Source organism: Staurois parvus, unplaced genomic scaffold (genome assembly GCF_062004578.1).
Source record: "Staurois parvus isolate SC_StPar_1 unplaced genomic scaffold, SC_StPar_1.0 ptg001292l, whole genome shotgun sequence".
Classification (NCBI taxonomy): Eukaryota; Metazoa; Chordata; class Amphibia; order Anura; family Ranidae; genus Staurois; species Staurois parvus.
Genome location: NW_028319088.1, coordinates 32945 through 41606, shown reverse-complemented (window position 1 = coordinate 41606; position 8662 = coordinate 32945). Strand labels below are relative to the sequence as shown.

The 8662-nt window shown below is 56.2% G+C and overlaps 1 pseudogene; it reads left to right on the top strand.

The window, feature by feature from the left end:
* Nucleotides 1-5758: 5758 nt before the first annotated feature.
* On the top strand, nt 5759-7914 carry LOC149437410 (TBC1 domain family member 10B-like; annotated as a pseudogene).
* The last annotated feature ends 748 nt before the right edge of the window (nt 7915-8662 follow it).

Below are 8662 nucleotides of genomic sequence, written 5' to 3'. Positions count from 1 at the left end.
CCCCCCATCACTGTCCTCCCATCACCGTGTCCCCCCCATAACCATTCCCCCATCACTGTCCCCGCATCACCGTGTTCCCCCCATAACCATGCCCCCATCACTGTCCCCGCATCACCGTGTTCCCCCATAACCATGCCCCCATCACTGTCCCCGCATCACCGTGTTCCCCCCATAACCATGCCCCCATCACTGTCCCCGCATCACCGTGTTCCCCCCATAACCATGCCCCCATCACTGTCCCCGCATCACCGTGTTCCCCCCATAACCATGCCCCCATCACTGTCCCGCATCACCGTGTTCCCCCCATAACCATGCCCCCATCACTGTCCCCACATCACCGTGTTCCCCCCATAACCATGCCCCCATCACTGTGTTCCCCCCCATAACCATGCCCCCCCATCACTGTCCCCCCATCACCGTGTCCCCCCCATAACCATGCCCCCCATCACTGTCCTCCCATCACCGTGTTCCCCCCATAACCATGCCCCCATCACTGTCCCCGCATCACCGTGTTCCCCCCATAACAATGCCCCCATCACTGTCCCCGCATCACCATGTCCCCCCCATAACCATGCCCACCATCACCGTGTCCCCCATCACTGTCCCCCCATCACCGTGTCCCCCATCACTGTCTCCCCATCACCGTGTCCCCCATCACCGTGTCCCCCCATCACTGTCCCCCCATCACTGCCCCCCCCATCACTGTCCCCTCCATCACCGTGTCCCCCCATCACTGTCCCCTCCATCACCGTGTCCCCCATCACCGTGTCCCCCCCATCACTGTCCCCTCCATCACCATGTCCCCCCTATAACTGTCCCCCCCATCACTGTCCCCCCCATCACTGTGTCCCCCCCATCACTGTGTCTCCTCCATCACTGTGTCTCCTCCATCACTGTGCCACCCCATCACTGTGTCCCCCTATCACCGTCCCCTCATCACTTTCCCCCCCATCACCGTCCCCTCATCACTTTCCCCCCCATCACTGTCCCCCCATCACTGTGTCTCCTCCACTGTGCCCCCCCATCACTGTCCCCCTATCACTGTGTCCCCCCCATCACTGTCCCCTCATCACTGTCCCCCCCAAAGCTGGGTCTAGGGGGGTGCTGGGATGGGCTGAGCCCCCCAGATTTCAGTGGCTCCCCCCCCCCCCCAGGCTGCTTGGTCTAAATGCTTCTATTCATCTCTATCCTGCTGATCACACAACTTTCTATCTCCGCAGAGACTCCGGGGCTTCGCCAGCGCTGGCACCCGGGACACCCCGCACAGCTCTCCGCTACTTCCCTCTCCTGGTGCCAGTGCCACCCACTGCCAATACTTCCCTGCCTGAGAGCGGCGGGTGTGCTGGGTACTGTCCCCGGGATGGCCGAGGCTCAATAGAGAGATGTTGGGGGGCTAGAGAAGGGGGGGATGGGCACAGAGGGAGAGGTGTGAATGGGGGGGGGGGTGCTGGGCACAGAGCGAGGGGTGTGGATTGGGGTGGGGGATGATGCGCTAGGCATAGAGGAAGAGGCGTGGATGGGGGGGTGCTGGGCGCAGAGGGAGAGATGGGGGGGTGGATGGGGTGGAGTTGGGCACACAGGGAGAGATGGGGGGGGGGACTGATGGGCACAGAGGGAGAGGTGTGGATGGGGGAGGGGGTGCTGGGCACAGAGGGAGAGATGTGAATAAGGGGGTGCTGGGCGTGGGGATGATGTGTGGATAAGGGGGTGCTGGGCGTGGGGATGAGGTGTGGATAAGGGGGTGCTGGGAGTGGGGATGAGGTGTGGATAAGGGGGTGCTGGGCGTGGGGATGGGGTGTGGATAAGGGGGTGCTGGGCGTGGGGATGAGGTGTGGATAAGGGGATGCTGGGCGTGGGGATGAGGTGTGGATAAGGGGGTGCTGGGCGTGGGAATGGGGTGTGGATAAGGGGATGCTGGGCGTGGGGATGGGGTGTGGATAAGGGGATGCTGGGCGTGGGGATGGGGTGTGGATAAGGGGATGCTGGGCGTGGGGATGGGGTGTGGATAAGGGGGTGCTGGGCGTGGGGATGGGGTGTGGATAAGGGGGTGCTGGGCGTGGGGATGAGGTGTGGATAAGGGGGTGCTGGGCGTGGGGATGGGGTGTGGATAAGGGGATGCTGGGCGTGGGGATGGGGTGTGGATAAGGGGGTGCTGGGCGTGGGGATGGGGTGTGGATAAGGGGGTGCTGGGCGTGGGGATGAGGTGTGGATAAGGGGATGCTGGGCGTGGGGATGAGGTGTGGATAAGGGGGTGCTGGGCGTGGGGATGAGGTGTGGATAAGGGGGTGCTGGGCGTGGGGATGAGGTGTGGATAAGGGGATGCTGGGCGTGGGGATGAGGTGTGGATAAGGGGGTGCTGGGCGTGGGGATGAGGTGTGGATAAGGGGGTGCTGGGCGTGGGGATGAGGTGTGGATAAGGGGATGCTGGGCGTGGGGATGAGGTGTGGATAAGGGGGTGCTGGGCGTGGGGATGAGGTGTGGATACGGGGGTGCTGGGCGTGGGAATGAAGTGTGGATAAGGGGGTGCTGGGCGTGGGAATGAAGTGTGGATAAGGGGGTGCTGGGCGTGGGGATGAAGTGTGGATAAGGGGGTGCTGGGCGTGGGGATGAGGTGTGGATAAGGGGGTGCTGGGCGTGGGAATGAAGTGTGGATAAGGGGGTGCTGGGCGTGGGAATGAAGTGTGGATAAGGGGGTGCTGGGCGTGGGGATGAGGTGTGGATAAGGGGGTGCTGGGCGTGGGGATGAGGTGTGGATAAGGGGGTGCTGGGCGTGGGGATGAGGTGTGGATACGGGGGTGCTGGGCGTGGGAATGAAGTGTGGATAAGGGGGTGCTGGGCGTGGGAATGAAGTGTGGATAAGGGGGTGCTGGGCGTGGGGATGAGGTGTGGATAAGGGGGTGCTGGGCGGGGGGATGAGGTGTGGACAGGAGGTGCAGAGGTGAGTGGGTGGTTCATGTGAGGTATTTTTTTTTTTTTTAAGTCCGCAAACGTGCAACTATAACGAAAAAACCCGTAAGTGTTCACAAAAAATGTGCAAGTGCAAAACACCACACGAAAAAGTGCACTTAGGGGTGTGCTGTGTCCTACCCCTAAAGGGGCTTGGACCGCTTACCCTGATCCCCCGGGGCACGAAGCTCCTGACGGGGACAAGGTTCCCAATTGGTCCTCCTGGCCAAAAGACCTGGTGGACCACCGTTCCCTATGCCCAGCCGAAGCCGGACATCCAGTACTAGGCAAGGGGGCTCTCCCGAAGAAGAGTCCCCTAGGGATCAGGGGAGGAAGGAACCGTAGGGCCACACATCCTCCCCCTAGACTTCAGGGTAGGCCCGAGGACCCACACCCTCCATCTGTGAAAAACACACACATAAGTAAAGTAAAAAGTGACAAGACGTGGAAGTGCATAATAAATAATATAAGATAAAGTAAAGAAAAAATAAAAAAGTGGTACATGTGAGGTATACGTTACATAATCCTCACCACACTGTATGCTCTGTGTGCAGCAATGTATGCGCAGAGCTCCACAGTCAGGAGTATGTAATGAATGACACAGCTTACAGAGTGCAATGGTCAGGAGTATACAACACAGTCTCGTGTAAAGAGTGCCAGGGGTGAGGATTATATCATGTACAGCACGTTCCATGCTCCTGACCATACTCTGAATGCTGTGCTGTGTGGTACATACCTTTCATTGCTGTATCTTGTATACTCGATACCAATGCCCTCTGTACTCTTGAGGCCGGGGAGCCAGAAATATCAGGGGCAAACTATAGATCTACCTGTTTATCTGCGGTGTAGTGTGCAGCGCAGCAAAGTCTGTGCCGTGCAGCGTGTCCGTGTGCTTTATGTGGCTATCATTACCTGTACATTGTCTTTGTCATTTTATATCAGCAGTTCGTTATGTATCTTCTTTTAGTTTGGAAACCAGGCCCCTTTACTCACTGCACCCCCATATCAGTCAGGCTAGATCCGGCCCTGGTCCCCCCCCCCTCACTGTGCCCCCCATCACCATTTCCCCCCTGTCACCGTGCCCCTCCATCACTATGCCCCCTTCATTTGGCAGCACAGTGGCTAAGTGGTTAGTACTTCTGTGTGGCAGTACTCGGGTCATTGATTCGTATCCCAACCATGGCACCACCTGCCTGAAGTTTGCATGTTCTCCCTGTGCCTGCGTGGGTTTCCTCCAGGAACTCCGGTTTCCTCCAACACTCCAAAGACATGCTGGTAGGTGAATTGGATCCTGTCTAAATTGTCCCTAGTATGTGTATGTATGAATGTAAGTTAGGGACCTTAGATTGTACGCTCCTCGGGGGCGGGGACTGATGTGAATGTACAATATATATGTAAAGTGCTGCGTAAATTGACGGCGATATATAAGTATCTGAAATAAATAAAATAAATAATAAATAAATCACTATGCCTCCCCATCATCATGTCCCCCCACCACTGTCCCCCTTCATCATGCTCCCAACACTGTGCTCCCCCCATCACTCTCTCCCATCATCATACTCCCATCACTGTGCTCCCCCCATCACCATGTCCCCCCATCACTGTTTCCCCCCATCATCATGCTCCCATCATTGTGCTCCCCCCATCACCATGTCCCCCCATCACTGTCCCCCATCATCATGCTCCCATCACTGTGATCCCCCATCACTGCGTCCCCCCCAATCACTGCCCCCCATCACCATGCCCCCCATCACTGTTTCTCCCCATCACCGTGCCCCCCCATCATCATGTCCCACACATCACTGTCCCCCCATCATCATCCTGTCCATCACCGTGTCCCCCCTATCACTACCCCCCCATCACTGTGCTCCCCATCACCATTTCCCCTTCCCCATCACTGTGTCATCCTATTACCGTGTCCCCCTAATCACTATGCTCCCTTCCATCACCATGCTCCCCTCCCCATCATGGTGCTCCCTCCCCATCACCGTGCTCCCCTCCCCCATCACCATGCTCCCCCCCATCACTGTGTCATTACTGGGCAGCAGCCATGAAGCTGGAGTGGGGGGGCGGAGTTGATAGGCGGAGCAGCTCTGCATAGAGGTGGTTTCCTGTGGCTGTGCGCACCTACAAAGCGTGTCATTGGTTGTTAGGATGCCGGCGGTCCCAGCAACCAATGACTGCGATGGAAGATCAGAGTTTTTAAAAATCCGAACCCCCAGCAAGTGGCTGTTGATTCCAATCTTACCACCGATAGGCCTACACAAAGGAAGAGTAGCAATCAAAAAAAGCACTTGTGGGTTTAACCAATCATTTTGTGAGTATGAACTCTCCTTATGAGGGGGCGTGGCAGGGGGGTGTGTCCTATGCCTGCATACTTTTGCTAATAGGCGTCCCTGTCAGGGAGCGAGGAGCCAGACACACAAGGAGGTGCAATTAAAGGTAGGTTTACACAGACACAAGGCAAGAGTCTATCAAGTCCGACAGCAACAGCGGATGACTGGGTAGGACAGAAGTTCTCCTGCCGAGGTCGTCTTCCAGGATAATCAAGTCGAGAACCAGCGGGAATCGTAGCCAAAGCCGGGGTCAGAAGCCAGGAAGAATGGTCGCCAAAGCCGGGGTCAGAAGCCAGGAAGGATGGTCACCAAAGCCGGGGTCAGAAGCCAGGAAGGATGGTCACCAAAGCCGGGGTCAGAAGCCAGGAAGAATGGTCGCCAGAGCCGGGGTCAGAAGCCAGGAAGAATGGTCGCCAAAGCCGGGGTCAGAAGCCAGGAAGGATGGTCGCCAAAGCCGGGGTCAGAAGCCAGGAAGGATGGTCACCAAAGCCGTGGTCAGAAGCCAGGAAGAATGGTCGCCAAAGCCGGGGTCAGAAGCCAGGAAGAATGGTCGCCAGAGCCGGGGTCAGAAGCCAGGAAGGATGGTCGCCAGAGCTCGGGTCAGAAGCCAGGAAGAATGGTCGTCAGAGCCGGGGTCAGAAGCCAGGAAGAATGGTCGCCAAAGCCGGGGTCAGAAGCCAGGAAGGATGGTCGCCAGAGCCGGGGTCAGAAGCCAGGAAGAATGGTTGCCAGAGCCGGGGTCAGAAGCCAGGAAGAATGGTCGGCAGAGCCGGGGTCAGAAGCCAGGAAGGATGGTCGCCAGAGCCGGGGTCAGCAGCCAGGAAGAATGGTCGCCAGAGCCGGGGTCAGAAGCCAGGAAGGATGGTCGCCAGAGCCGGGGTCAGAAGCCAGGAAGAATGGTTGCCAGAGCCGGGGTCAGAAGCCCAGGAAGAATGGTCGCCAGAGCCGGGGTCAGAAGCCAGGAAGAATGGTCCCCAGAGCCGGGATCAGGAGCCAGGAAGAATGGTCGACAGAGCCGGGGTCAGAAGCCAGGAAGAACGGTCGCCAGAGCCGGGGTCAGAAGACAGGAAGAATGGTCGACAGAGCCGGGGTCAGAAGCCAGGAAGAATGGTCGCCAGAGCTCGGGTCAGAAGACAGGAAGAATGGTCGACAGAGCCGGGGTCAGAAGCCAGGAAGAATGGTCGACAGAGCCGGGGTCAGAAGCCAGGAAGAATGGTCGCCAGAGCCGGGGTCAGAAGACAGGAAGAGTCTTAGCCAAAGCCGAGTCGGTATCCAGGAGAGCAATGAGTAGCTAAAGAGGAGCTTGCTGCTGTGCAACAGACAGGACACGAATGCAATGGACAGCTGCAAACAGCAGACTTATATGTGATAAGCCGCCACCTCCTGGGAGGAGCCGCAGAGGGCTGAAAGCATAAAGGATCCCACAATGCTTTGCAGACCTAAGATGGATGCACATGGAGCAGCACAAGCCCTGAGGAAAGGTAGGACCTTGATAGTCCCTCTATCTGTTCTGGGCAGGACGGGACAGAATGGTATAGTCCAAAGACGGTGGTCACCAACCTTCCTTCTGTCTCATGTACAGGTGAAGCTGCGATATAGGAAAGGAATCCCGCCCACTTTGCGTGCCTGGGCGTGGCAATATCTCTCCATCAGTCACCAACTCCTCATCTGGAACCCGGAGAAGTTCAAGGAGTTGGAATGACAGCCTGGAGACCCCAAGTAGTTGGATGTGATAAAGATCTGCACCCGCAGTTCCCATTCTGTGAAATGTTTGCTGCACTGGGGAGCCATGGCAGGGGACTGTGCGACGCAGGCCCCGGCGACCGCAGTATTGCAGATGCACATGCCAGCAGAGTGAAGCATTCTGGCGTTTGGTCAAAATCGGTGACCTGGAGGCCGTACAGCTGGACGGAGAGACTTTCTTTGCCTTGTTGCACGGGGTTTGTCCTGTGGCCTGCAAACATCTGAAGAGATTGTTCCCATGATGGAATGGTTCACGTGTATCTTCTCCCGTACTCTTCCCTGGTCCACCGTCCTGTGTGTATGGGACGTGTTCTTCTGTGAACTGGTGAAGATTATGTTCCGGGTTAGGCTGGTGTTCCTCCATCACACGTTGGGGTCAACAGACAAGCCTTCAACTTCACTGTATGCAGGAAGATGTTCTTCTTCCAGAGGTGAGGTCCCTCATGGTTACCGATGTTCTTATAAAGAGGGAAACCAAAACGCAACTGCCAAGTGGAGAGAAAACCGGGGAGAGTTAGAGTACCGCCCTTCACGATGCTTACACCACGCCCACCAAATTCAAGAATAAACTTGGCTTATCCGGCCTTCGAAGGTCCTCTCCTCCCACCGGTCCCGCTCTCGCCCTCCAGCCATGCTGTCTGAAGGTCTGCATCCTGTACCACCTTCTCCCACCACCAATAAAGCACAGTTGGGGCCACCCAAAAAAGGTCGATAGGAAGGGCAAAAAGAACAGGAGAGAAAGAAAGAGAAGGATAAAAGGAAGCCGGAAAAGAAGAGAGAAAAGAGGGAGAACAAGCGGAAAAGGGAGAAGGAGCAAGAAAGAAAAAAAGAAATGCAACTGCAGAAACAGAAGAGAGGAAATTTTCTTTCTGTCTTCCCCAGCCACTGATTCCACCCGCAAGAGTGGCATCAGCTCCACCAATGATACGTACATTTAAAGGACCACGTTGTGGATTCTCCGAGTTGAACTGTGTAGCAGTCATTGGACAATCCTACAGAGAGCGAGGTCCTCTGCCTGGGAAAAGACCTGAAAGACACAATATGTTCATATTCTGGATAGCCCCCCCCGTCTCCTTGTTCCCTTTGCCCAGGCTGGTCTATCCTGAAACTCTGGTCTGTAAGGTGCTCTCTGGCCCCTCATACTTTGAAGTTGCAGTGGACATTACAGATGTCAATTACTCCACGTCTTAGGGAACCCAAACCCTGCAACTGGAACCCTTCCACCACTTTTTTCTTTTTTATTCCCCCTTTTCCCCATTCCTTCCCCTCCCCCACCCCTCTGCCCACTGACTCCAGCAGCCCATATCATCTCGTCAACAAGTTATGATTTCAGGTTTCCCTGTGTGATGGGGAAAAGTGAGAGGGCAGTTGCTTTGCTACTCATGTAAATGGATTTGTGTATTCCTGATTCAGTTCTAAAAACATGACAAGGTGGGGTAGAGAAAACCAGGTCTGTATTATTCTTTAGGGGCTGCCCCCCCCCCAGACATTGCTGACAACTTGCTGAAGACTAACACTCCAAGTTTTCCCCGTGATTGTATGTTGTAATTATTGATTCCCTTTGCACAGTGGGCTGTGGTGCATACCCATGACAGTGCCTCACACTGTGGGCTGTGGTGCATACCCATGACAGTGCC